The sequence below is a fragment of the Corvus brachyrhynchos genome, unplaced genomic scaffold (assembly GCF_000691975.1).
Source record: "Corvus brachyrhynchos isolate BGI_N302 unplaced genomic scaffold, ASM69197v1 scaffold152, whole genome shotgun sequence".
In the NCBI taxonomy this organism is placed as follows: Eukaryota; Metazoa; Chordata; class Aves; order Passeriformes; family Corvidae; genus Corvus; species Corvus brachyrhynchos.
Genome location: NW_008237447.1, coordinates 8520207 through 8547591, shown reverse-complemented (window position 1 = coordinate 8547591; position 27385 = coordinate 8520207). Strand labels below are relative to the sequence as shown.

The window sequence follows — 27385 nt, the reverse complement described above, 5'->3', positions numbered from 1 at the left end:
TTTTACAGAAAAGATTTATGATATCTCCAAGACCACAGATAAAGGTGCTAAAGGTGTTACATTGGTACCATAAGGAATGATTAAATCAAAGGAGATACCTCCGGTACAAAAAGGGTTTCTCAGGCATTTGCAATGCAGCTATTTCAAGCAGCTTTGGTCTGAAACTGAGCATAAAAATTAATGGCTCAGCCAAGCATTGTAAATTCAATTGTACAACAGTGGTACTTAAGCTGGCACAAGTGCTAGTTCTTTGCACATAGATGAATTAGCTTCTCTTTTTCAGTGAAAATCAACACAAATGGGCCTTTGTCTATGGAATAGGTGACCTCTTTTTTGTAGAGCTTGGAAAGTGTTTGCTAACAATATTGGGAAAAGGGGAAGCAAGTATTGGTGTCTATCTGAGACACCTTGGTATGACCTCAGAAGTGGTGGTCACAGTTTTGGCTTCATCACTAGGGGTATAGTCAATGCAGAGGGATAATGGGAATGACATTGCAACTCCGGTGCCCAGGGAATGATCCTCTTGATGCCACACCTTTGTGCTTCCCTTACAGGCCTGAGGTGAGGGAGTAGTAAGATCAAAGCTTGAGTTTGACCCTTGGATACATATAAATATCCAGACATATGCATCTTCATCCGTCCTAGGGGAACAGTCCTGCTGGCTTAGCACAGCAGGGGACAGCAGAGTAAGGTTTAGGATGAGTCCTCCTGATAACCTTGCATACACACATTGATGACCAGTAACAGCCATTGAAGAGACACACTTGGTTTATTTTTACGGATGAATACGTAATTGATATTCCAGTACCTGGTATCTCCCTCCTGGAACATGCAGGGCCAGGTTTGATGCACTCAGCAAAGGCAGAACACAGCAGATCTGAAACACCTGGGGCAGATAACCAGAACTCCTTGGGGGTGCAGCTCACCACCTCTTACCTTTCCAAGCTCCCTGAAGTTCTTCCAGCACTGTGTTTGTTGGAGGATGGACATGGCATCTATGTGTAGCTGTCACAACTCCTGGAAAGAAGATTTTCTTGCACATGCTCTTTGCAAGGCTACCTCTGATGGCTCTGAAATTTTCAGGAACCTTTCCACTGCCTTCAGAGGCCAGAACTTTGCTCTCTGTAAAGTCACTGCATGAAATTCAGTTAGGTGTAAGGCTCATACAAGATAGAATAAAAAATGCTGCGCAGGGGAGGCTTTTATTCACAGAGTAAGGGCTGGCATCTGCTGAATATAGATTTGGAGTTTTTAATATTCCAGAAAACTTTCCAGTAATTTAACATCCTTGTTGTTCCAAAGCTATGGTTGCAAACCATATAGAAACACATCAATGTTGTTCTTTTTTTTTTTTCCAGATAGTTAAACTCACAAATTTTTCTTGCTTGATGTTAAGAGTTCTTTGGGTTCTTTTGCATGTTCATTAACATATGTCCACAGAATCAGTGTGACTGATTGGTCTAGAATATAACATTAATCCTTTATTGTGATTCAGGAAATAAATGTGATTACAGCCTTTTTTTTTTTTGTATTCACCTATTTCCTCATCAACCAAAACCCATTCTGCCAGACAGCTTGTTTATCTCATTACTGAATGAGCTAATGTAAGATATAATTGAAAAGTCATTTTGGTTATATCCTACTAACCAAATCTTAACACAAGGCAATACACTCTACAAACAAAGAGGTTTTTTTTGTTGTTGTTGAATATGATCCTATACTCTACAGATCATAATGTTTCTGAAATTCAATGTAGTTAAGATGACGAAAAAGCTGGAGTTTATGAAACATTAACAATAATTACTACTTTCTTTCTTTGTAGGTGCAGCAATAAAATTCAGCCAAAATTACTTTTATTTTAGTGTTCCAAGTAATCTATTCAGAAGCAAAGCTCAGTCTGTACCAATGTAAAGTCTCCATTGCTTGTGAGGGTAATTAGATTCATGCATAAGGACTACCCATAGAGGACAGTTCTCCAGATACTCCATGGCAACAAGGAAGTGCACAGGCTGATCCTGCTCATGCTGAAGATTTCAGGAGTCATGCTGCCTCACCAAAGGCAGTGTTGTTTGCATAAGCCAAATTAAACAGAAAGCAATTTACTGCAAAGCATCACTTAAAAAAGGATATGGGCAGGTGATATTTTTTTCTACTCCATGCTGGGTTTCCACTTGATTCCAAGTGTTGCAGGCCAAATAAATGGCTGTATAGAGGGGATGGAGGCTCCTGCTTGTTTTCTTTCTGTCCAGTATGTGTTATGAATTATCAGAGAACTCCACATGGAAGCTTATTGTTCACTCTAGAAATAGTTGACCTCTCCTCCATAGCCGAGTTTTAGAGATCTTGTAAGGCAGTATGTATGGGTTTTCTTCATTTTCTCACTCCATGTCATCAAAGGGACTAGCAAATGATCCATTTTTCTTTCTTGGCACTGGCAACAAGAAAAAATCTGGCAAATATTGGACATCTGGAAGTGGCAGGTGCTTAAATACAATTGATTTCAACAGTACAATGATAATTTCGAGCAGCTGAAAAGCAAGGAGAAAATAAAAAGTCTGGAGCTATAATGCATTCACACGGGCAAAACTATTCAAATATTTCTGTTGATTCCCTACTGGACTGCCTGACTAAATAAGGATTTATTAGTCACTAAAACCCTGAAAAAATTATCAGAGAAAAAAACCCTGATACTTTCAGGCAGTTGCCAACAGTAAACACCAGAATAATCCATTCCTAGCTCAATCCCTAAGCCATTTGTTGTACCAGACAGGGATAAAGAAGGACTAAGCAACATGAGGATCTCCAGGCTGAGTCAGGGATTACTGGATGTTGGATGCTGCTGTGGGATACTCTGCTACCCTTAGAGGGGGTGTCACAGGTGTTACCTTTATGCAGGTCAAGTCAGCTGTCATGCATAAAATAACCTCTTCCACCCAGCAAACTGCTTCATTTCACAAACTTCTTTCAGACACTGTCTTACATTTTCCCTTCTCTCAATTTCATATCATATGTCTGATGGATTTTTTGTTGTTCCTTCATCAAAAACTTGTGGATAGGTATGGATACAGCTCTATTACTATAGGTACTATTGCTATAGGTATTCTCTCCTTTATCTACCATGCTAAACCTGACACATTTCTCCCTGGATTTGATTGCTTTATCCTTTTCCCTCTGATTTGATGCGCGTCTTCAAAGCTTTATATGCCTCTCCAAGTGAGAACTGGAGCTTTATGTTGTTAGATGGTCTATTAACCAGCCTGGTTTGTGACATGAAGAATTTTCATGTGTCTCTTGAGTACCTGAATCAGTATTTCCCCTGCATTTTCACCTTGTAAATGTAGGCCAACAATTTTGGTCCTTGAAAACTTAAATCCTATCCTCAGATCACTTCGCCACTTTACCTGGAAAGATCTTTTCAGGTTTCTCACTTTCACAGCATAATTGTCTTATCCCAGTGCGTTACAACTTGTCTAAGAATTTCCAGGCACTTCCCTTAAGTAGTTTTCTATATTTTGCAGTCCTGACTGAGTACAGTCATTGTGTTGACACGGCATTCCAAGCTCCATGCAGGGAGCTGTACTTTGCAGTTGGTGAGTGCTTTTTTTTTGGTTGTGGTGCTTCACGCAGGACAGCAGTTCACATGACAGTACCATGTACAAACCAAACTGGAATTATCCAAATGACATCCCGGCTCCTACACCACAAAACTTCCTTGGAAATTTACCCTTGATCAATAAAATGTTATGGGGCACAGAATCAAACTGCTGCTCTCCCTTCATCTGCTAAATATAGATCAGCATTTAGGACTGTTATTGACATAGGTAATTTCTACCAGGAAGAGACTTTGAGGGTTTCTTTAGCAAGTCAGCCCTCACAAACATAGCAGAATTTGATCCTTTGTAATTGTATTAGCAAAAAGCAATCTGGTTTGTCAGGCAAGATCTGTTCTTTATAAACTCATGTCGTTTATCGCTCTTGGCATTACTGCCCTGGATTCAGTTATTTTTCTCTCAATATTTGTTCCATTATTTTAACGAGCAACACAATTATAGTTCTAGGCTTTGATCCTGAAATGAGCTCTGCAGGAGCTTTACAAGTGTTAAAATTCAGTTAATTTCATGCCCTTTTTCATTTAGGGCCCTGTCCAACTAACACAAAAGTCACTGAATATTTTACTCCTTGACTTAAATTAAGTGTAGGTGAGACATAAAGGAACCTCTTTCATTGATACCCCCTGAGACCTCTTAGGGGCTCAGCCTTCATATATTTCCGTCAGTCTTCTTCCCCCTGAACTCTTTCAGCCAGTATTTCCTTTCCTAGTCTCCCTGGTTTTGTCTCTCTGGATCTTCCTGAAAGGCCACCTCTCGTTTCCCCCTTACAATGTAGCTTTTCTTCTGTGTCATCCCTGGCTGTGTGATCCCTCATTTGTAGAGCTGCTTTCTCCATGCACTCCTCTTCCCAGGAGTCCTGAGCAGCAGGAGCAATGGTTTAATGAAGAACCAAAGTTTAGGTGGGTTGCTGTTATTGAGATCTCTTTGCCTTAGGAAATTGGGTTGAAATTCCCTGCCGAACACTTCAAACAGCCTCCCACACACTCTTCTACTCTTTTCAACCCAGCAGAAACCAGCAAGTGAGAGACACGTGAAATGGGGGAAAGAAAACAGGGGGAAAAGTTTTTAGGCATTATAAAGGTCCACATTTGACTTAAGGAAGGAGTAAAGGGTCAGCTTGGTTCTTGTTTTGTCTCATATGATTTATATATCACTGTTGACAACAACAGAGGCCAACTCCACATTATGGATTAGCAGCTTGGCAGTGAAGGACAGAGTCATTTATTTACTTTTCATTACAGAGTTCATGGGGTTTGGACTCTCATATAGGACATGCTGGGAGATTTCTCTGTATTTTCCTAACATTTGCTCCTAAGCAGACCTTGGAAGAGAGGGCAGGCTTTGATTTGTGGACATTTGATATTCCATTGTGTATTAGGTATTGTATTACTTGGAACTTGGACCATCTGACTTAAAGAAGAGAGACAAAATAATAAAAAAAGGTAGAAACTATTTTATGATATGAAAATTGGAATTAAACAATAAAAGCACAGGTTTGTTTGTTTTCTTTTCTGGATGTAAGGACTTTTTGAGGGCAGGCTTTGATTTGTGGACATTTGATATTCCATTGTGTATTAGGTATTGTATTACTTGGAACTTGGACCATCTGACTTAAAGAAGAGAGACAAAATAATAAAAAAAGGTAGAAACTATTTTATGATATGAAAATTGGAATTAAACAATAAAAGCACAGGTTTGTTTGTTTTCTTTTCTGGATGTAAGGACTTTTTGAAAAAAACCAGCCAGCCCAAACCAACCAGCCCAACCACTCAACTATAACCTTGCACATCAAGTCTTTAACTCAGGCAATTGCTTATGTCTGAATCACACGAAACTATAAAACAGTTCATAAAGGTGGATCCTCACCAAGAGCTGCTTTAGCTAGGTTCACAAGAAAGTAGAGTTTTAAAAATTGAAACTTGCTTTTTCATGTGATATTTTGACCTTTCAGTTTCTCGGAACTGCTTGATCATAATTTTCCTCTTTTTCCCAGCAAATGCCACAGGAATTTAACAGTTTGCTGGCTAATCTGAGAGCAGTTGCATGCTCCATATTCACTTAGACAATGTCAGAGGTGGCAGCAGCATTCCAGACTGATGTCAAGACAACAAATTCATAATCAAAGTGCTATGTCTTATACATTTACACAAAGAGAAAGAACCTCTCTAGTTTTTACTTTCATATTCCCAAGATTGATTTTATACATTTCCTTCCACTTCAGCAGGGATTTGAGTTTGTGTTTGGGGAAAGCTGGATTTTTTTTTTTTTTTTTAATTTTAGAAAATATGTTTTGTTTATGAACATTTGAAAATGACATCTTTGGATTTCTAGGAGATATCTTAGCAGGGGAAAGGACTATAAATCTTCACACACACATTTCTACAATCCAAGAAGAAACTGTAAGACCACCAAAGCCTGGCAAAAGAAAGTGAAATAAAAATCACTGTTCTCTTTTCCCTGCAATTTCCATTATTCAGAATATTAAATAAAAAATCTAACAGATGGAAATATTTAGATTGGAGCTCAGAGAGAAGATACAGTATTATCAAAATGGATTCTACTCTACTTTGTAGTCTCCAATGCCTCCATTAAAAAAGCACGAGGCACAGTTATTCTAATGGAAAACATTTTATTTGCATTTATATGGGAGAGTGGAAACCGAAGTTTAAAACCACAAATTACTTTATATGCAACATTCTAGCATTGGGGTTTAAAGTGTTCAGATGTGAAGAAATAGCAGATATTTTGAACTGAACTTATTTTCCAGAGGAAAGGAGAGGCTGAAATACAAACAGATTTGCTCTACTCTGTAAAATACCTCAAAATCAAAAATCAATATCGAGAAGTGTATGGTTGGGTGATCTGGGACAAATAACCAAATAGATAAAAAAAAATAGCAAGTACTTTTTTGCTTAAATTAGAGGTTCCTAGATTTCTCATCCAGACTCACTTCAAAATATAATTTAATTACTGATGATTTATGTGAAGTTAGGAAAAAAAAGGTCATTCATTTTGGAAATTAATCTTATTAAATCTGAATCATAGCCTTACCTTTAGTCAACATCTTAATAGGAGATTAACTGACATAATTAGTACCTACAGTAAGCTGATTTTATTCTAGAGAAGAATCTTGCTTAAAGGTCATGTTTAAGTAAACACAAGAGATGGAGAGGATCTCTCCACACAAGGCACCACATGGAGAAGACAAGGAGCAAAAGGTAAAAGTTACGCTGGAGAGGTTTCATCTTGAAATAGGAAAGAAATTTTTTTACAGTAAGAACCATCACTCAGTGCAACAACCTCCCCAGGGATGTGTCAGAGTCCCTATCCCTGGTGGTGTTCAAGATGAGACTGGACAGGGTGCTAGACATTCTCCTGCAGGCTCCCTTTCCCATGAGAGGTTGTATCAGAGGAACTTTCAAGGTGCCTTCTACCCTGGGCAGCTCCATGATTGTATGGAATCAGAGAAGTTGTGGATGTCCCATCCCTGGAAGTGTTTGAGGGCAGGTTGGGTAGGCCTCTGAGCAACCTGATCTAGTGAAAAGTGTCCTTGCCAATGGCAGGGGGTTGGAACAAGATGATCTTTAATGTCCTTTACAACCCAAACCACTCAATGATTCCATGATATTATGATTCTGTGACTCGATGATCGGTGCTGCTGCAGTGTGGATATTTGAGTGAGGCAAACACTATTATTTCTTTTCAAGGTGATGAATGAAAAGGTACACAGCATTTTGAAATGAAAAACATTGAGGGGCATTAGAGAGAGGACTGAGTTCTATTTTTTTCAGTTCTTTACCATTTAAAAAATGTACCACTGCTTTTCAAGTAGCCTCATTTGAAAACATTTGAAAGGAGAAATTCTAGTAGGCTATGTTTCCCAAGGTCCTGCCCTCAGTCATGTGTAGCATTAGAAAACATCAGTCATGCTGAAGGCTTCATCTCCCAGAAAAGTACTTCTGGTACTTCCCATTCCTAGGCTGTCACAGACATTTCCTCTCTAGCAGAATTCATCTGCAGCAGGCCCAGTTTCTTAGAGCTTTATTAGTAAAAGATTATACCTCCACTGTATCCTATTTGGTTTCGTATAAATAATTTAGGCACAAAGGAGTTCCCTGGTCCTTTTTACAGACTTAAAAAAACTAATACAGTGCAATGCCAAAGAGGATTGTGGCAAATCAATCTGTTCTTACATTCTCTTACTAAAAACACATGAGGAGTTACAGAAAAAGAGTGAAAAACATTGCCAGGACAATCAAATATGAGGTACTAAGTGAAAAGAAACATAGAAGATGACAAAGATACATCAGAGAGTAAGAAAACAAGAGGAAGCAGTTGTATTGATACTAATGCTGGTCTGAAGGTTTCTGTGTTTTATGAAACATTTCAAAATATTATCTTTTTCATACTACACTTTGAAATAAAATTAGATCCATTTCATGGAAAGAATGCCCCAAAACACAGAAATAATTCAGCCGCATGGCTGACCAGGCCTCTCACCTGAGGCTGGAAAGCTTCTTCATATGGATAACACAGAGCAGGGCTTTGAGTGGATCTGTGACCTCTTCCAGGGGTGGTTTGATCAGTCAGACTTTCTACTGCAGATGCCACTTCTTGGCTATGAACTTGAAAAGTTTCCTGATGAATGAAACCCATCAAACACTTTTTGAAAAAAGCTCCAGAACCAAATCCCATTGCTGTAATTTTAACAGCTGTAAATGAGCTACTCTGATTTGTACCAGCCAAGGAATAGAGTCAGAGAAGAAACCTCATAGATTACAGGTGACAGCTGGCTATTTCCTCTCTTTGTTCATCTTCTTTCAATCACTTTAGAGATCATCTAAATTAAACCTTCAAGCAAGTCAATTTTCCATTTCTTAACTCTTCTTCTCTCTCTCATTGCTCCTCAGACTGAAGAAGCATTCTGCAAAACTGCTGGGTTGGTCTACACCCAATGCTTTTAAAACAGGTTTCTGAAGGTCTGTCTCCAACATATTCCATCCCATCCCCATAAACAAATACTACATGTACCACTGGTCTCAGCTCACACTCCTCCAAAGTAAGTGCAATACTCACCCTGGCACAATCACATCTGATGAGGTTACAAATTCAATACACCATGAAGGACATGGCTGACGATTTTAATTAGGTGGGAATTTGCAAAGGCAGGCAGTAGAAGTTAGTATATCCTACAGCAGAAATAAAACTAGAGCTAGTTCCAATCATTCATATGGTGAATCATGCTGTCACACTTGTGATTAACTCCTTTTCACTGCTGAGGATTAAAAACTTAACGGGAACGAAAGTGAGCCTTCGTGTCACTCAAAACAAGTGTTTCACAATCTTTTTTGACTCAAGTAGTTGTAATTTTCATTTATTCTCTGGTTATAATTAGAGAGGAAGAGCAACAAAAAATCCAAATTAAATATAGTTTTTTTAACTTGGTATGCTCTTTAAAATTTTCACATGAACCCTGCTTATTTTGTTATGGGAAATATTGCCTGATTGTGTGAAAAAAGCAAGAAAATATAAGGTCAATCCTCTATTGCTAACACAAGCATTCTAACAAGCAGTCTAGTAATTTGCTGCATTTTGAAAAAATGTGGTTTGAAAAAAAAGAATATACCTGTGTCAGAAAAACAACTCCTCTTAATGAACTTTTAATCCTGCCTTTTTGTTGCTGAGCTGTTGCTGAACCTTCACATAAACACTTACCAACCACTTTCACTGTGTTTCATGTCATACTTTGTGCACCTCACTCTACAAATCAACATTACATTTATATCACTTTTATTTTATGGTGTAACAAAGCATGACTCTACTAATGTGATGGAAATATCTTAAAGAAACGTAGCCTGTCTTCACTAATTTTGTGTAAGACTAATGCTAGAATACTGCTAATCTGTAATTGAAAATATTAAAAACCAGTACACAAATACAAGTCGACTGCTTTTATAAATTCATTAGAAAGTGCCGACCGTCCTACAAAGCAAAACCTTTTGAACACTTACTTTGTTCCGACATCCACAGTTTAAGTGACCTTTTTCCTGTTATAAAAACAAATACAACTTTCAATTTGGCTTTTCAAAAGCATAATTGATTCCTGTCCATAGGTTTCCAGGGCTGTAAGTGCCAAAAGACTTAGTAAAACATATGAATTCATCAAGAGACTAAAAATTCAATATTATTTTTCCATTTTTTTATATAAAATATTGAGTGGATAGAATTATTTTTTAATAAGAACACAAAGGATCAAGATATTGAACATGTGTAAGGCAGCTTAAAAAGAGGGGTTTTCTCACTGATCCACTACAAAGTAGATCAGTCAGCATTTGCCTGCCAAGTAATGCCACTATAATAATGGATTGCTTGAGAAGCTGGTGTACAACATTAATGGCATTTCTGATAGTGTCACTGTTCTGTAGGGTTACAAATGTTCAAAAACACATTTAAAAGTTTCTAAAGGGCAATATTTTTATTCATAGGAAATGTAATGTGCCAAGAGCACCTTGTCTGTCACTTCTTCATCCAGCTGTATGACAACCCCTTTTCTCTCTTCTCCTCTTACCTGTAGATTTTTTCCTCTGTCTCTCCTAGCTGTCTGCCTCTGGGTTCATTTCTCCATTAGGGAATTATAATTCAAATAAAATATATATGAATTCTCTTCTGGAAAAAAAAAAAAAAACAAATTAGTTATCAAGATCTTTATAAAGCCTCATAAAGCCTCAGGCGCTATAGAAAAGCCAGAATGCAAGGCCAGTCAATGCCTCAGGCTTATGGCAAAGGTCAGCATAATTCATAGTCTGGGGGAGTATATGAAAATATAGATGTGTGTTATTGAAGCTGAAGAGCAGAGGAATTCCTAGGATGCTGAGGACTGCAGTTCCCCCATGCTGAAGGAAGACTTAGAAGTTACTTTTGTGGCCTGAGACCTTGGATGACCCTCTCACAGTGAGACATGCCATTTTTAACAAATGCAGCAGGTCAGAGGCTTGTACCAGGATGAGTTTATGGTGCAACAAGAAATTGCAGTGACCTTTGTAGTTGAAGAGCATCTTCATCTTTTTAGGAAAAAGTGGCGACAAAATGTCTGGCCAGCCCATTCTTACAGTTCCCAGGAAAAGATGTGGCTCAATGATTTAGCTCTGGACATTTAACCCTCTCTTTTACCAGCACATTTGAAATAAGGTTCAAGGCTATACTTCCTTGTGAGCCAGATAAAAAGGCTGCAACATTTTTATTTGTGTTGCTACAGCCCCAGGTAGTGGTTAAATTGAGAACTTAATAATTTTTTCATATAAAAACCATAGCTATAAAAGAAAAATCAGTGGAATCATAGAATTGTTAGGGTTGGCAAAGACCTCTAAGATCACCAAGTCCAACCATCAGCCCACCACCACCACTGTGCTCACCACCAAACCGTGTCCCTCAGTGTCTCATCTACACATCTTTTAAATCCCTCTTGGGATGGTGACTCAACCACTTCCCTGGGCAGCCTGTTCCAGTGCTTGACACATCTTTCTGGGAAGAAATTTTTACTATACAATCTAAACCTCCCTTGCTGCAATTTGATGACTTTTCCTCTTGTCCTGTCACTTGTTACCTGGGAGAAGGGACCAACTCCCACCTGGCTCCACCTTCCTTTCAGGGAATTGTAGAGAGTGAGAAGGTCCCGCATGAGCTTCCCTTTCTCCTGACTGAGCTTCCTCAGCTGCCTCTGCTCCTCCTCATCAGAGCTGTTCTCCAGACCCTTCCCCAATTCCTTTGTCCTTCTCTGGTAAAAAGTCTGGAAAATATCTTCAAATAAAATTTAAAAGAAATATATGTTCAAATCCATCCAGATTTTCAACGACACTGGGTACCTGCTACGATTGAGGGAATTTGATTATGATAATAGTCAAAGCACACCTTTTTAGAAACATTGTCCTTTGATAGGCCTGCTCTCAAGAATATTGATCTTTACCTTGCTAATTTAGAGAAAACCTCTCTTTTTAAATTTGGATAAGACTCATCATGATTAAATTGTCTTCAGCTATTTTTTAGGTTCAAACACTAACCTGAAATATAATTTGCAATAATATTTGGTGGAACAGGAAAAAACCCAACCCTTCCTGATGCCAGCAATTATGCTTCAGTTGAGAAATGAAGGAAGAAAAATCCCCCAAGACTAGTTAAATAAAACACTTAACACTGGAAAATTATCTCTTTTTTAACCTGTTTTTCAGACCCTTTGAAGTCCTTGTCTCCATGTATGCCAAAATGGGAATCATAAAGGCTTGGGAGGTGCTAGTGTGCCAAGCTTCCTCCTGTAGTCTCTACAGACACGAGTGTCCTCCAAGGGCTAAGTGAGAATACCAGTTCTAGGATCTCTGCATCATTCCTGGAGCAGACTCTTGGTCACTCCATTGACAGTAGAGGGTAAGGGAGATGACTGGCCTTTCTAGGCAGAAGCTGGGCTTTGAGAATACCCCTCCTGAGCAACTCCAGCACTTCTCTGTTCCCAGAAGCACTCTCAAGTGTCAAGAAAGTTTGACATTTCTAGAATGAAACAAATTTCAAAAAGAACTTCCATAGGGTTAGGAAATCAAGGTTTCTAAAGGTGCTGTTTTTGTAACTCCTGGGAAACTATAAAACGTATCTTTCTGAAGTGCTGAAATCAAAAGTAAGGCCTTTCCTTTCCCTTTCCTTATTAATTTAAAGTATCCCAAATAGTGGGTTCATATGCTAATAGCAGATTATTATGCAAAGGCCAACCCCTAAATTCCTTGTGAGTTTCTTTCCTGTTAACACTTCTTTCAAGTTGCTCTTTCTGGACTTGAAAAGGATGAAAGGGTGCCATAGTTTGAAAGTGGAAATATGAGAGATAGAAAGAGAAAAAAAAGAGGTGGCTGGACAGAAAAAATGAGAAAAAAGGAGAAGAAGAAAGTAGATCTAAATGTAATTCTTTCATTTCTTAGTGTATTTTAGTCTTTTAAATGTCCTAGTCTAAGGGACTCTAATGGAAAGGCATGAATACATTGTGCAAATGAGTATCAATTGAGATGTCTTCCTCAGGCTCTGGAAAGTTGCCACTGCAATTTTCTATTCATCCTAGAACAGTGTCTCTTATAGAAACAAACCAAAGCAATTCTCGAGCTTAACAGAGGGAAACCACATGTAAGTTTAACATATAATTTCATAAAGCAGTGCAAAGCAAAATAGCAGCATAGAAAAGGTTTCTAGAAATGTAAGGAAGCAAAACAAGTCCTAATCTACTGCCATCAGTACACTCTTTGAATGGGAGACGTGTCAAAAAGTCATCATCAGAAGAGGTCTCTGCCCTTAGTTCCACAGATGAAATTTGGCATTGATCTGTCAACAGAGAAGGTCTACTTTTGAGGTACTTGTAAAAATGAAAGAGAAATTTTAAGTAACGGTTTTGAAGAGACACCAACTTTTATTTTGGTGTGTCCTTGTTTAGTAGGAAGAAATTTCTCTCTTCAGCAAATTTTCTCCAAGACTCTTACAAAGCCAAAAAAGGATAGATATAGTTTGTGAAAATACTGCTTACAACTATGGCCTGTATAGAGGAATGTAAGTATATGCATAAACCTGTAAAGATTCCGTGGGCATATTAAAGCACTATTTACTCTGTGAGTGTTGTCCTGAGCACAAGATAGACTAGTAAAAATCTGTATAAATGTGTCCTTTTCTCTCCAAATATATGTACTGCATATTTCACAGATATTTAAAAATCGGGAGAAATACATTTCTGTGTTTCATGAAGATCAAGTGAATTTCAATACTGTGCATAGGCAGCACAAAATAAGTTTAATATTTATGAAATATGGTTCCAATATATTCTAAAGTAAATGAACATAAATTAACCATATTAAGAATAATTTTTTAAAAGTTACATATTGCTTTCTTTATGTACCATAACACCTTTGGATATTTTCCAAACATTTATCAGAAAAATTGCTTCAACACTCCATAAAAGGCCTCTATACATTTTCATAAGTATTCCCATGCCTTCCAATATTCCTCTCTCAAATAAAGTAGAACATATGCTTATGAAAATATCTTCCACATTTCCTCTTGATATATCCAATATGCATATCAATATTATTTTTTGCCACACATTACTTTACCATATATCACATTTTCATACATATACTTTAAACACAATCAAAATATTTCAGAACATATTGCTTCTACCATAGGAAACACAGGAAAATCTGCCATCAGTGGTCACCCAAGAGACTGACAGAAAAAATAAATCACTTCTTAACAGAGGTGGTCTTTTACTGCAGTCAAAGCAGCAGCACATTCAATACTTGTGGGAATATACTGGCTTGGTTTCCTTAAGACAAGAAATGGCTTAAACAGGGTGGTCCCATGAATAACTCCCTGTCTCACTTACTTGATGATAAACTCAAATAATAACATAATAAGTCTTACCCATATGAAGCACGAGTCCATGTGAGCTGGACTGATCAAAAAGGTGCATAGACCAAGTCTGAAATGCAGAATGCTTACCCTTCATGAATGTATTTTCACTTTCTCTTTTTTTGAAGTGTCAAACAGAACATAATTTTGAACAAAATTTCAATGGTGGTACAAAAAAGGGTTTTTTGTTAACAATTGCTTTATAGTTGCTTTTTTTCAAGATAAAGCAAATCTTATTTAGCTGTCCTGTTTCCTTATCCAGCTTTTATCAATAACTGATAAGAAAAAAAAGAAGAGTAAGAAAAAACCAACCCTCAAATCTTTTAAATGTCTCAGATTTATTTAACATAACCTTTACTTCTCCACTGTCACCACACTCACATATTCAAGGCCCTGCAACCTTTATATCACTCATTTCTGAATTAACCACATCACCTTTTCTTTTCCCCCTTCTCAGCATTCAGGAAGGAGTCTGCAGTTTCCACTGAAGAAGTCCTGGTAAAGTTGGAAACCAGATAAAAGAGTTAGGAGAACCCAACAATAGAGGCACATGGACACAGGGAGTGAGTGGGGAAGAGACATAGGAGCAAGAGCTTTCAGGGAGAAAAAGAAGTATTGGAATATCAAGAAGAAGCTGAAGAGAAAAATGTATTACAATTAAGAGGGTGTAAGGGCTAATGGCAGTCAGAAAGAGTTTCCCTCTAATATCAGTGCTGCCTTCACTCTCCTGGATGTGAGAAGTGGGCTGGCAGAACTGAGGCATGGTCAGACCTTGAGGTGATGCCAAGGCCCAGTGAGACCACCTCAGCAGGCACAGGTGAAAGCAAGGCCTCAGAAATTTCACAGCTAATTGTGAGAGGGCACAGGGGCTTTTCTGGTATTGTTTTGCTTTTCAATTAATAAACCCTGGGGCTTTGAGAATAAAGCTTTGAGCATAATAAAATATTTCCTGCTAAAGCAGGTTGCTTTTAGCAACCACAGATATCCCACACATGCTCTTTTCTGATGCTACCAACTACTTGTGCAAACTGTTTGCCACTGCTGGCCCAGCAAATTGTCATTAAAAAGCAAAAAAGCCTATGAGCTCATCCACTTGTGACTTGGTTTGCAGTCTGAAGGGTTTGTCTTCTCTAGGTCTCCTCTCAGCTCGTGCATTTCCAGGCTATGAGTGATCAGGAATACCTGTTCATTCCCTCTCCTCCAGATCCTCTTGCACAGGCTTTCGTCTGACCAAGGCTGTCTGCAGTGCTGTCAAACACATGCAGGCTATTGCTATCAAGCCTTTGTTGCTCCTAGACTAAATATTTGCAATTTGCTCAATGTTGTCCTGGTGATGGGGCTTTTTTTTTTCCTACAGGCACCTGGACCTCAAGGCATTTTATTCCTGTGGACATTCCAAGGAAACAAAAACTTCAGAAAATCCTTTTAAGCATTCCTTCCTACTGCAAGGAATCGCTCTCTGGAAGATTTTCAATGAGTCATTTAAGCATCATCTGCTGCAGTTTCACTGTTTCATGTGAAACAAAGCAGGACAGGTGAGAGGGGGACAGTCTGATTTCCCAGTGCCCTGCTGAGCATGGGCATCGTCCCTGTGGGTCACCTGATGTGGTGGACAGGGAGTTTGTCTGTCCCAAATCCAACTCACACCCATGTTTTTTTCTGGGTCTGCTTGACTGACCATGCAAACACAGGAACTGCAGAAGCTCCCAGGACAGGAAGGACAAGTGCCACAACTAACTGCTTTCAGCAAGAGCTGCTACCCAGGGCAGTCTAAAATGATCATGAAACACAACAACAACCTGAAATATGTCAAATATGTCTGAAACCACTTTTTTGTTGTTGTTTTTTCAGTAATAGTGAGAACTGTACTAATGTTCAGAAAGATGTTAAATTTCAGCACTGGGTATAGCCAAAGGACTTGGCGAGCTTGGGCAGTTTTACTCGTCTGATGTGAAGATAAGTCCATCTCAAACTTTACCTCACACACACTAGGTCCTCACATACACTTGGTTCCAGAGTTCAGATCTTTGAGGAGCTCATGGGAGCAGAAGTAACATAAAAACATTTGCTTTTCATATGAAAAATTTGACAGGGTGTCAGAAGTAATTTTTCAAGTAAGACATTAATGTGCCTTGGGAAGACTATAGCAGAAATCCAGTAGTTGAAAAGGCTCCCATACCCCCAAAAAACCAAAGATGAAATGCCCCTTGAATTCAGCCTGGCCTGGGCAGAACCAGACAGTGAAGGGACGTGACTTGGCACCAGCAGGAAACACTACCCAGCCCTCCTTCCCCAGCACCTTCCTCCCTTCCCAGCTTCTCATACTCTAGAAATATATCAGAGGAAAAAAAAAGAGCAACAAAACCCCCTCTTGGAACTATTTCTACTTTGTCTGCTTTAAGATGTATTCAAATGGCTAAAGTAATTTAATAATAACTAGCTTTGTTGTTCCTACAGGCACCTAGCTTTACATGCCAAATGTTATCCTGGAATGAGTATTTATAGCAGAGCTTAAAGTCCCTGAAAATAGAGATTTATATTTATAATGGAAAGGGTGATGATTTTTTGCTGTAGCTATAATAGCAGACCATTCTATAATAAAAAGGTGTATTTTAACAGGAGCACTTCTAATAACACTCTAAGGTAATTAGGAAAGAATGAACCTAACAAGGTGAATGTACAATTTGAGAGAAATATTCATGCCAAAAGACCAAACAGTAGATCATAAGAGCAGTCTATTTAGCATACAATTTCTCATAGACCATCTGATTTTAGATTTTCACCAAAGAGAAATACAACACCTTCTTCCATAAATCAGACTTGTTTAAGTCTTCATTAATTTTAATAGCTGATGTTTTGCATAGAGTCATTTTAACTCCAAAGAAGTTTAGGAACAGAATTCAATGGATTAATAAATTCCATCAATGGTAGTGAGTGGACTAAGGGCATAATATTAGTAAGAGGAAGTGCACATGCAAATTCTATAAACTACAGGATCTTTTAATGCATGTCACTCAGAGCACAGTATGAAGATGGCCTTCTAGGAGCTATTAAAAAGAGCACAAATTCTGATTTCACAAAAGAGAGGGAAAATCCCCTCAAAAGATAAAGGTAATCCTAAGAAATCTGGGATTTTTCTACAGATCACACAAGCAAAGCCTGTGTAAAAACAAGGATGTGTTTCCCCCCTCACATGTATCAGCCTAAAGCCAGAAAATGTAGTTCTGTAGAAGGGGTTGCAGCGTTGAAGGTCCCCCTGGACCCAAAATGCAGGTCAGCTTTTCTCCAAAGCAAAATCTGGGGCACCTCTTGCAGCCCTAAAGTTCTCTGCCCAAAGAACTATAAACAATGCCATTATCAGCATCCTCTGCCCTAACCCATTCTCAGACTTCTCTTTTATCTGGTGTCTTCAAAGCTGTCCCAGAAGCTTCTCTCCTAACACAGACAGGAGCGTATTTCTCAGGGTGGGCTGCGGATGCCATGAAATACCTGCAACACACATTTTGACAGCACAAGGAATCCCTCCCTGCAGCCCTCAATGAGGCCACAGCTGATCCAACAGCCTTGTGCAAAGCCTACCTTTGGTGGTACTGCTCCAGGTCTTCCCACAGCATAAATCTGTGGAGCTGTAACTAGGGCGAGACCAAAAGTGTGCTTTCCAAAAGAAAAAAAGTCACTGCAAGTACTCTGGTGAAGTACTCCCTGTAGGGCAATGAACCTGTCAGTCAATAAATATAAAAAAGCCCTAGTTCCACAAGCACTTACATACCTGCTTAAGTTTAAGCCTCTGTGTAGTCCCTCTGCGTGTCAGTGGGCCTTTGCACTTGAAAGCAAGCAAAATCCTTAAGTGTTTATAGGGTCAGGAAATGAAGCACTAAAGTTGCTGCTCTTCTCCCACACCATCTAGAAGAATTAAAAGCAAATCCTCTCAATTTGTAAGATTCATTGTAAAAGAAGGCTACCTTACAGGACTTTTTAAATGCTGTAAGAGAGAAAGAATACGAGAGAGAAAAGAATGTTTATGATTTTTTCTTCACTCTATTTCAAATTCAGTGTTGCCTTTTGCTTTCTCTTGTTTTTTCTTGCTTCTTCCACTTGTACTCTAGTCCTTGATTTTAACTTACTCATTTTGCTTTGTAATAATATTAAATAGCCTGAACTAGCAGCTGATTATTAGTTACACTGTTCATTTAAAAATAATTTTACATTAAGAGAAAATATGTTGTACCCCTTGGCTGCTTAGTTCTCTGCAAAACTTACCGGAGTTTGTTTCTTTCTTCCCCTGAGGTGATAGTGTTAAAACTGTGTGTCACAACCCAAAGTCAGCTTGTCGTGCTGATGATGTGAGAAGACATCTATATCAGAGATCCTCGAGGGCTGTACTGTGGCCAGGTGTCATGGTTTGAGGTTGAGTTGAAAGGAGTTTAGAAGGTAAAGCAGAAGCCACATGTATAAGCAGAGCAAAACAAGGAAGTAAGTCCCCACTTCCCATGGGCAGGTGTTCAGCCATTTCCAGGAAAGCAGGGCTTCTTAACATATAATTATGACTTGGAAAGATAAATCCCAACATCCAAAAAGATAAATCCCAATCTCCAAACATCCCCCATTCCTTTCTTCCAACTTTTATTGCTGAGCACTACAACAAAGGGGTATGACATATCCCTTTGCCCCGTGTCCCCATCCAGCTCCTTGCACACCCCCAGCCTCCTCAGTGAGAAGCAGAAAAGGCTTTGTCTCTGTCCAAACACTGCTCAGAAACAGCTTGAACATCCCTGTGTTATCAACACTGCTTTCAGCACAAATACCAAACGTAGCTACTATGAAGAAAATTAACTCTAGGCCAGCCAAAATCAGTACTCCAGTCGAAGTGACTCCAAAACCTGTTAACATAATTGCAAAGACACTACAAATGGGAGAATCCAGTGTGGACATCAAAGACTCATGTAAAAAACCCCAACATGTGTGGACACTAATTGTATGAACAGAGATGTCTCTGTTTTGAATAACATTTTTCACTAGCTATAAATATATACAAGCTTATTATTAACACAGATATATTTATATTTAGCAGTTGTGGTTCTAGATATACATTAAAAAACCCTTTGGACAGCTGCAATCTGTGCAAGAGGACAATTGCAACAGCAGTTTTTCAATAATTCATTAAAGAGAGCTGGAGGGTTAGCTAGTTGTTAAAGATGCTCCCTTTGTGTATAACACACTATGGTAAGGCATGGGCTCTGTCCATCATAAAGAAAATGCTTAAAACAATCATTATGCCTAAGGAGTGAATATTAAATATTGAAATTCTTTCTTTATATCGAATGACAGTTATTTATCTTACTGCAATTGATCTCCATGACGGGATTTATAGTCTGGAGGAATAAACAGTTCCTCAGGACACAAAAATTAGTGAATTTTAATATTTTATTGTATACAATCATCAGTTTGCTAGAGATCTTTCTCATTGCTTAAGCCTTATGCAGGTTGCAACCATATTTTAATTTTTTTTCTCCTACATCAGCAGCTGAAGGAGTATACACTCACTATACAGAAATGCTTTTCACTGTCCCATTTCCCAATTTAGAAAAATAAGACATAAATTCAATGCTTGATTCTTAGACAGTCTAACTCCCCCAGTCCCTAGTTTTTAAAGTCAGAAAACCAATGAAAGCTCATATCTCACAGCACCTTTTTGGCATGTTCAACCGAATTGAAACACTGTTGATCAGCTCCTGTTATTGGATATTGATTCCCCTGCAAAAGAGACTAATTCCCTACAAAAAGCTGGGTAATTCAATGTGCTCACCTCACACTGCACACGTGTTTCCCATTAAAAACCATCAGGAAGCAAGCACATGTATTTAGGGAACGAGTTCTGTTTCTTTGTGCATGTGTGTTCCATAAAATAAATTTTTTCCGTCCCATGAAATTGAACAACCTTATGTCCACTGCAGACAATGGAAAATAGTCGTCGACTTCAACATGCTTTATATCAGGCCCTCTGTACTTCTAGCTGTTCCAAGCACACATTTCCCAGAGCCTAATGTGGGGTTAGTCACTTGAAATCATTCAGGACTTTCATAACACTTCATTATGGATGATAAAACTTCTTTCACAATAAATTCTTTTAAATACTGCTTTTGTTCAGAGAAACAAGCTCATGATTAATTCACTATGTGCATTTAAGTACTGCACCCTTCTCTAGAGAAGGTTAATGGTGAATTTGCTGCAACTAATACCTTCAATTTAATCACCAAGTAAATTCTATGTAAGACCATTAATGGTTTTTTTTTAGCAAAAATACTTGTATGAAACATTATGAAAAAGGTTCAAGAGTGTAAATCCATATAGTGCCCTTTAAAGTTACTATTACCACACATTTATGAGAGTATAACAAAAAGGAATTAGATTTCTTAAAACCAGAGGAGAAATGCTGTTACCTCAAGAAAAGCAGTAGAGTTCCCCGAGTTGATCATTCTCTTCTTGCTTGCTTATATGTCTGGATCTACAATAAGCCTTTCTTCAGCCCACTTTTGATGTGTTTCCTTGTAAAATTGTAAGGAAAGTTCACACGCGGGGACAAATCAAGTAACATTTGACCTATACCTTTTTAAGTTAAAGTACTTTAATGCTTTACTACTATCCAGATATCAAGAAGGAAAGTGGCTTTTATCTTATCTCTCATTTTCTGAACATAAAAGTCATCCAAACTTCATTGCTGTTGCTGTTGTTTTTCATACTGATTTCATCAGACTGAAATCCAAGGTTTCTTTCCCTTATCAGTCTCTCGTAATTTTTATTTAAATTTCTCAAACTTATGGCTTGAGAGATTGAAGATGTTTTTCACCCACATCCCCTAGCTTTGCATCCACATTTTTGCTACTTGTTACCTACCAGCACTGCAGTCATTTAATTATCTGGTTTCAAAACTCTCATGGACTGTCTGTGGCTCGTTCAGATACATACAGATCTCAAGGGCAGAAAGGATCACAGTGAACATCCATCACAGTCTAGCACAGTCCATGGGACTGCTCTTCATCAGACTCTGCTTAAATTGAATGGTTATTCTTGAACTAGCCTGGGGCTTTTAGGAAAAGCAAACAAACAGCTATATCAGTTTAAAGGTTACCCACACTAGGGAAGCCAAACCAACATTCATTATACAGTTTCTGGCCTGTGGTTTTTAAAAACATTTTACTTTCAGAATTTTTTTTTCACTTCATCTATCATATTTCAATTCTCCAAAAGCTCATTATAAATAATATTATTAAAACAACTGTAAAGGAGTTTAAAAAGGGACTCCATTTTCTGTTAAACAAGACAGCCTGTCAGAGAAGGAGATAACTACTTAAATGCCACTGATGAAAGATTTCATTTGTGATAAGTACAATTCCCTGTCATACACCTGGGGGAATTCCAAAGTGATTAACTCTTTTTCATGATTGCAAGGCAATGTGCTGCCCCCCCAGGCTATCCCCACTGTTTTTCCATGTGCAGCACATTGACTCAAGTTCCACTCACTTCTGGCACTGAGGCAACAGTCATTATTATTGAGAAAGTATCACTCTTCTGAAAGCAGTTCCTTCAGCAATTAGTCCTGTAGAAAGCAGACTTGTGGCCGTGTTTACACAGGGATCAAGACAAGCTGTGGCAGATTTCTAGAGAATGTCCCGATACTCATGTCCCTCCCTCATGTCCCTCACATCGTGTCCTGTCCGGCTGATCCTTGGCTCATGAGAGACCTTCTGATTTCTGGAGAAGGCCTTCTTCTCTCTTGTCAATACTTCCTACAGCATATCCAGAATAAGAAATCTGAAACTTCAGTAGCTTCACATACTATATCAAACTGGAATCCAACTTTTTTATCTATAGATTTTTATAACTTCATTTTGGGCAATTGGCAAGTGTCTATTTTAGTATAGCAAAAAGGGAGGAAATTACATTTTCTTATTTTGTGGGACATTGCAATCCTTTAGTCAAAACAATTCAGACTACCACAGAAACTAGATAACATGAATACATAGGCTCAAAATAAGGGTGAACCAATCACACTTCAAAAAAAATTATTTAGAATTTACTCAGAGATAATTAAAAGAAAAATGAAAAATCATTTTAGGATTACTAGAATGAGTCACAAGTAAATAAACTGGGATTTTTATTCTTTAATTATTTGAGTAAAGATTTCAAAGAGTTAAGGTTCATTTTCTTCCTGTCAGACTGAAGGCAGGTGAGGTTCAACAGTAATTTTAAGTGGAATGCAGTTTAAAAAAGACAAGTGAAAAGCAATGTTCTCCAACATCTGTTCATGCATATGGAATAAAAAGACTTATTCTTTTAAAAATACCAAGGATTCCTTCATCCTTTTCCCACACCTCCATCTCCCCCAGCTCTCAACTTCTGATGTTTTACTCTCTGTTCAGGGAGAGCTGATGGAACCAGAACAATCAATAGCTTTGTTACTCTCTGTGGCTTGTTTAAATCCTTTTCTCAAGCTATAGTAATAGTTTATGATGTGTCTGACATGTCATTAGAACTGTAATGGTTAATCACCAGACACTGCAGAGACACCGAACCTGGAGACAGCCTCTTTGCAACAGAGGAGTGGAGGCTCATCTGTAGATGAATGGGGGTGAGGATGATAAATGGCCTAAAATTACTATTGTACTCTGAATAAAACAAGGCTGAATGCTCCATATCTGGCATGTAGCAAAATTTTTTAAAATGCTGTGCAGCATTTATTTTGCTTGGCTGGGGTGTTCCTACATTATAAGTTCCCTTTATGTATTAACCACTGCCTTCCTGGCATGGACTTGAACCAGCTGTTAATGGTTTTGTTGCTGGGGAAAAAAATAAATTCATAACATGGTGTGTCCTTGACATGTCACTGGTATAAATAAATATTTTCAGAGAAGGATGGGAGCCTACATGCTATAATTTTTACTTGACAGATTAGGACAACCAGGTTGAGACTATCTGACAGCTAGATACAGTCTGATTTATAAGACTGAGTAGAGAAGCATGACAGACATATGTATTTATTAAAGATACACTTACAAAACGTTCCAGTTTAATTTGACAACTCTGCCAGCTAAGGCCTCAGGAAGTGCAAGGATATTACTCTGTATATACCATCATTACACTATGGTTTCAGCAGAAGTTAAAAATCAGAAATAAATTATTTTAGAGTTTTAAATTTATAAATTGTATGTACATCCATTAATAGTTATAAAACAAGTTTATTTTTTAGCAAAATAAATTACAAAAGCTGAATTATTCCACATAGTCAATGTAAAAATAATGAATATGTATAATAAATACATAAATATACAGCACTGAACAGTATTATGATGATAATATTCAAGTATATATCAGGAGCAATACTGTCATGGCAACATCTTAGCATAGAAATACTCTTTTAAAATTTATTTAATTTTACAAATTTAGTTATATAATTTCAAACTGAGGACAGCATGCACAAGATGCTTTTTTACCCCCTAGAAATTTATGAGAAAAATGTACACATTCCTCTAGCACTGAAACAATAGTCTAGTGTGTTTTACTTCTGAAACTCAGCTGTCTCACCACAGTCACAGCAGCTCACCTCATATTTATCTATCAGTCTAGATTTCAGAGAACCAGACAATCTGTACTTTACATTTGTCTGGCTCCATAAATATTGCTCCTTTTAAAGACAGGTTTTCAGCATTTCTTGTTGATATAACCAATCTTCTAGGGGAGAAATTAAACATAATTAATCAGCCTATCTATTTGGCATTGACCTCTTCTTCCAGCATTTTGGTAACTCCAAATAAGAGAAATCATACGCTTGATATTCCTACCTGCAGTGCTGGAGCTACAAGGAATCCACATGCCTTCCCTTCAGGACAGCAGTATAACCACACTGGCATCAAGGAACCAACTGACAGGCATAGCATTGTAGTTTAGATGAATGTAAAATCAATGCACGTGTAAATCACAGACCTAGAGAGACAAACTTCCTCCTCATTTTAAAGAACAAGGCAGAACTTTATGAGATAAACCTTCATCAAGAAAGATGGTGACCTTCCTGCATTCTTACTAAACTCCCACTAAGCCTTCAGGCCCTTTCTGAAGTATAAAATTTTCTTGGGGGAGTGGAAAGGAGCATCAATATTCAAGTTTTAATTTTTTAAGTTACAACACTGAAGAAAAGAAGTTATTCCACAAAGTTTTAATGTTCTCCCTCCCTTGTCTTTCACATAGAAATTCAAATTATTAACCAACTCTTTTTAGAACCTGAGCATACTGGTACTTACAGTCAACATATTTCTAGTGAAATCAGTACTGTGGCAAGGCCAGTTTAATCTTCATGCAGATAAGAAGGGTACATACACACAAATAATATTAGATTGTGCCCAGAAATCTTGGTAAACTTAGGTTAGACCAGACATTAGCACCATTGCACAAATCTTATGCTCTCTTTCAAGAAAAAAAAAAAAGCAATTCAACCATTACTGAGCAAATAATTCAAGGTTAAAAGACAAAGAACTAGCATTTAGAGAAAACTCTTCTAATCAGGATAAGTGCAAAACGTTCACTCCCATATCTAGCATAACACTGCAAAAGAGGCAAGAGGAGAAAGAGGGAAGGGAAGGAGGCAGGCCAGTTGGCAAGACAAAACCCAAATAAATCGCAGAGTCTCACTATTATATGTAGTGAAAGTGTTGGAAAATTCAAAGCAGTTGAATATAAACTAGTCTTAATAACTATTTTAAACACATAAATCTAACTACACTATCTCCCAAGAAAAAATGACAGCCTTGTCCTACTTTTCTGCAATCCAACTTTTTACACCTGCCTAAGTTTTCCACTTAGAGACATGGCTGTAACTCTTGCTCTACCCTGGGAAAATCCTTCACACTTTTGCCTCTCATCTTTCTTACTGACAGCCAAGTACTAAGTCTCAGCTTAAACGACTGTTCTGCATCAATAGACCATAAATTAATAACTTTGATAAACAAGGAGAGAAAGCATTGTACAAGAAACTGATATATGAAACAAAGAAAAAATGACAAGAAATAAAAGAATGAAAAGACATTTTTTCTAAAATCAATTTCTTTGTTTTCCCCAAATGACAGTAGAAATTTGTGGACTGAAGTTGTTAAAAGTCATCCCTAATAAATAGGGTCACTCACCTACAGCATGTTCTTGCTGAATTTTAAGTCCTTTAAATAAAATAATAAATCTTTATATGTTGCTATATACCTCAGTTCCAGTGTGTTTATAATGTACCAGGATCACTCAGATGCATGCTAATATGCTAATAAAGATGTTAATGTAGTTAAAGGCACGTATATGCCATGGGTAAAATTTGCCACTCCATTTGTGTAGTGTGAGAGCAAAGAACAAAAAAGCCTCTGTCCAGTTTGCAGCCATATACAACAAAAAAGGTGCAGATTTTCAGGGAAGTGATTACCACTCAAAAGTATTTCAGAAACAGAAAAGAAAATGTTTAATCCACTAAAAAGTCTTCCTAGTCCATGTTTTATTACTGAGAAGCTTATTTGTTCATTGTAAGTAGCAATGATAATTTTAGATGCATTAAGAACTTTTATCTCAGCTGATGACAGTAAAGTCCATAGTTAAAAATTTAAAAGAAAGAAAAAGAATTACAAATCTTAAAAAGAAAATTAAATTAATCTTTAGTCTGGAGTGCTAATCCAGGTCCAGACAGTATTTCAATAGGTTTCCTCAGGTTCAAATCCTCAAAATATTTAATAGGAACTTTTGGGATTTGTTAAAAAGATACAGGATACAACATGTAGTTAAATTTTCTGTTGAGCAACCATCTTCCTAACTGAGATCTCCCACTTTTCCTTTTATTTCTTTTTGTGTGTTTGAACCTCAATAAAATACTGGTTTGTTTTTAGATAGAGGGAGAAAAGTCCCCATGTCTATCCCAGGTAAAAACTGATAGAAGACTCTGACCCCAGATCCAACCCATATATAGCGTTCTTAGACCTCACATTATCTTTTTAAATTTGGATGAAAACCACACAAATTAAGCTTTTAATGGAGATACATTTGCAAACTCAAGTAGAAAGCGGCTTGTGCCATTCTTTAATCACTTCGTAGTCTGTAGGTTATTACTGCTATTGAAACGGATGGCAAGAATACAACACCAAGGCTCTGCACATGATTAACTTTTTATTCTTCCTGTAACTTGCTATAAACCTCAAATGAACTCACAGGTTGGCAAGAGCATGTTAACAGCTAGATGCCAAACTGTAAGAGACATTTTTTCCAAACAGCATCACCTTCTCTGGAAGTGTTTCCCTTTCCCTCTTCTCTGCTTTTTGTTCCTCCATCTCCCAATAGCTATAATAGCTGGTTGGATATTTCATTTCTATTTGGGACTTAAATCCTTCAAAAAACACTCAATGAAGAGATTTTTCCTCCTTTCAGCCCCAGCCTTGCTTTTTTTTTTGCTGAGAAGTGCTGCAAAAAAAGACACCAATTATTCCAATTGGCCTGTCAGCAAAGAGCTAGACTGGGCTCACTCATCCATTTTCCATAGATCCTAGAAGAAGAATTGATGTTGCAGAGTAACTACACAGCTTCAACTGTTGCTTTCTGTAGCATATTTAGCAAGTGATGCCAGAGATTCAGTGCCCAAGGAATCATCTTGGTTGGCTGCATGGCCCTGCAGGAACCACTTCAGCTCTCAGGCTCGTGAGTCACATGTGTCAGCCAAAACAGGATTCCTCTTCAGATTTTGTGAACATACTCAATGGAAGGTCCAAAGGTCATTGTTAAAGGCCATATTTTGCAGAAACATCAGAAGACTTAAAACACCCGCAAAGGGTTGGCTTAGTACAGGACTCAGAGATGAAAGCCTAAGAAGATTTTCCACAAAATTTCTTTGAAAAAAAGAACAAGGTTTGGCCAAATCATCTCCTTTTTAACATGTCTTCACTTGTTGAAAATCATAGAATCACAGAATGATTTGGGTTGGAAGGGACTCAAAGATCATCTAGTTCCAAACCCCCAGCTGGGGACAGGGCCATCTTCCACTAGACCAGGTTGCTCAGAGCCGCATCCAACCTGGCCTTGAACACTTCCAGGGATGGGGCATCCACAGCTTCTCTGGGAAACCTGTGCTGGGGCCTCATCACCCCTCCTAATATCTGATCTAAACCTACTCTCTGTCAATGTGAAGCCATTCCCCCTTGTCCTGTCACTTCAGGCCCTTGTAAATTGTCTCTTCCTGTCTTTCTTGTGGGCCCTTTCAGGTACGGGAAGGCTGCAATTAGGTCACCCCAAAGACTTCTCTTTTCCAAGCTGAAGAATCTGAAATCTCTCAGCTG

At 38.0% G+C, this 27385-nt stretch overlaps 1 long non-coding RNA gene across 1 annotated transcript; it reads right to left on the bottom strand.

The window, feature by feature from the left end:
- Positions 1 to 750: 750 nt before the first annotated feature.
- On the bottom strand, positions 751 to 27385 carry LOC108446062. Its single transcript, XR_001861172.1, has 4 exons — positions 17809 to 27385; positions 10180 to 10277; positions 8112 to 8249; positions 751 to 2528 (listed from the first exon to the last, which is right to left on the bottom strand). It is a non-coding gene; the product is annotated as an uncharacterized LOC108446062 (long non-coding RNA).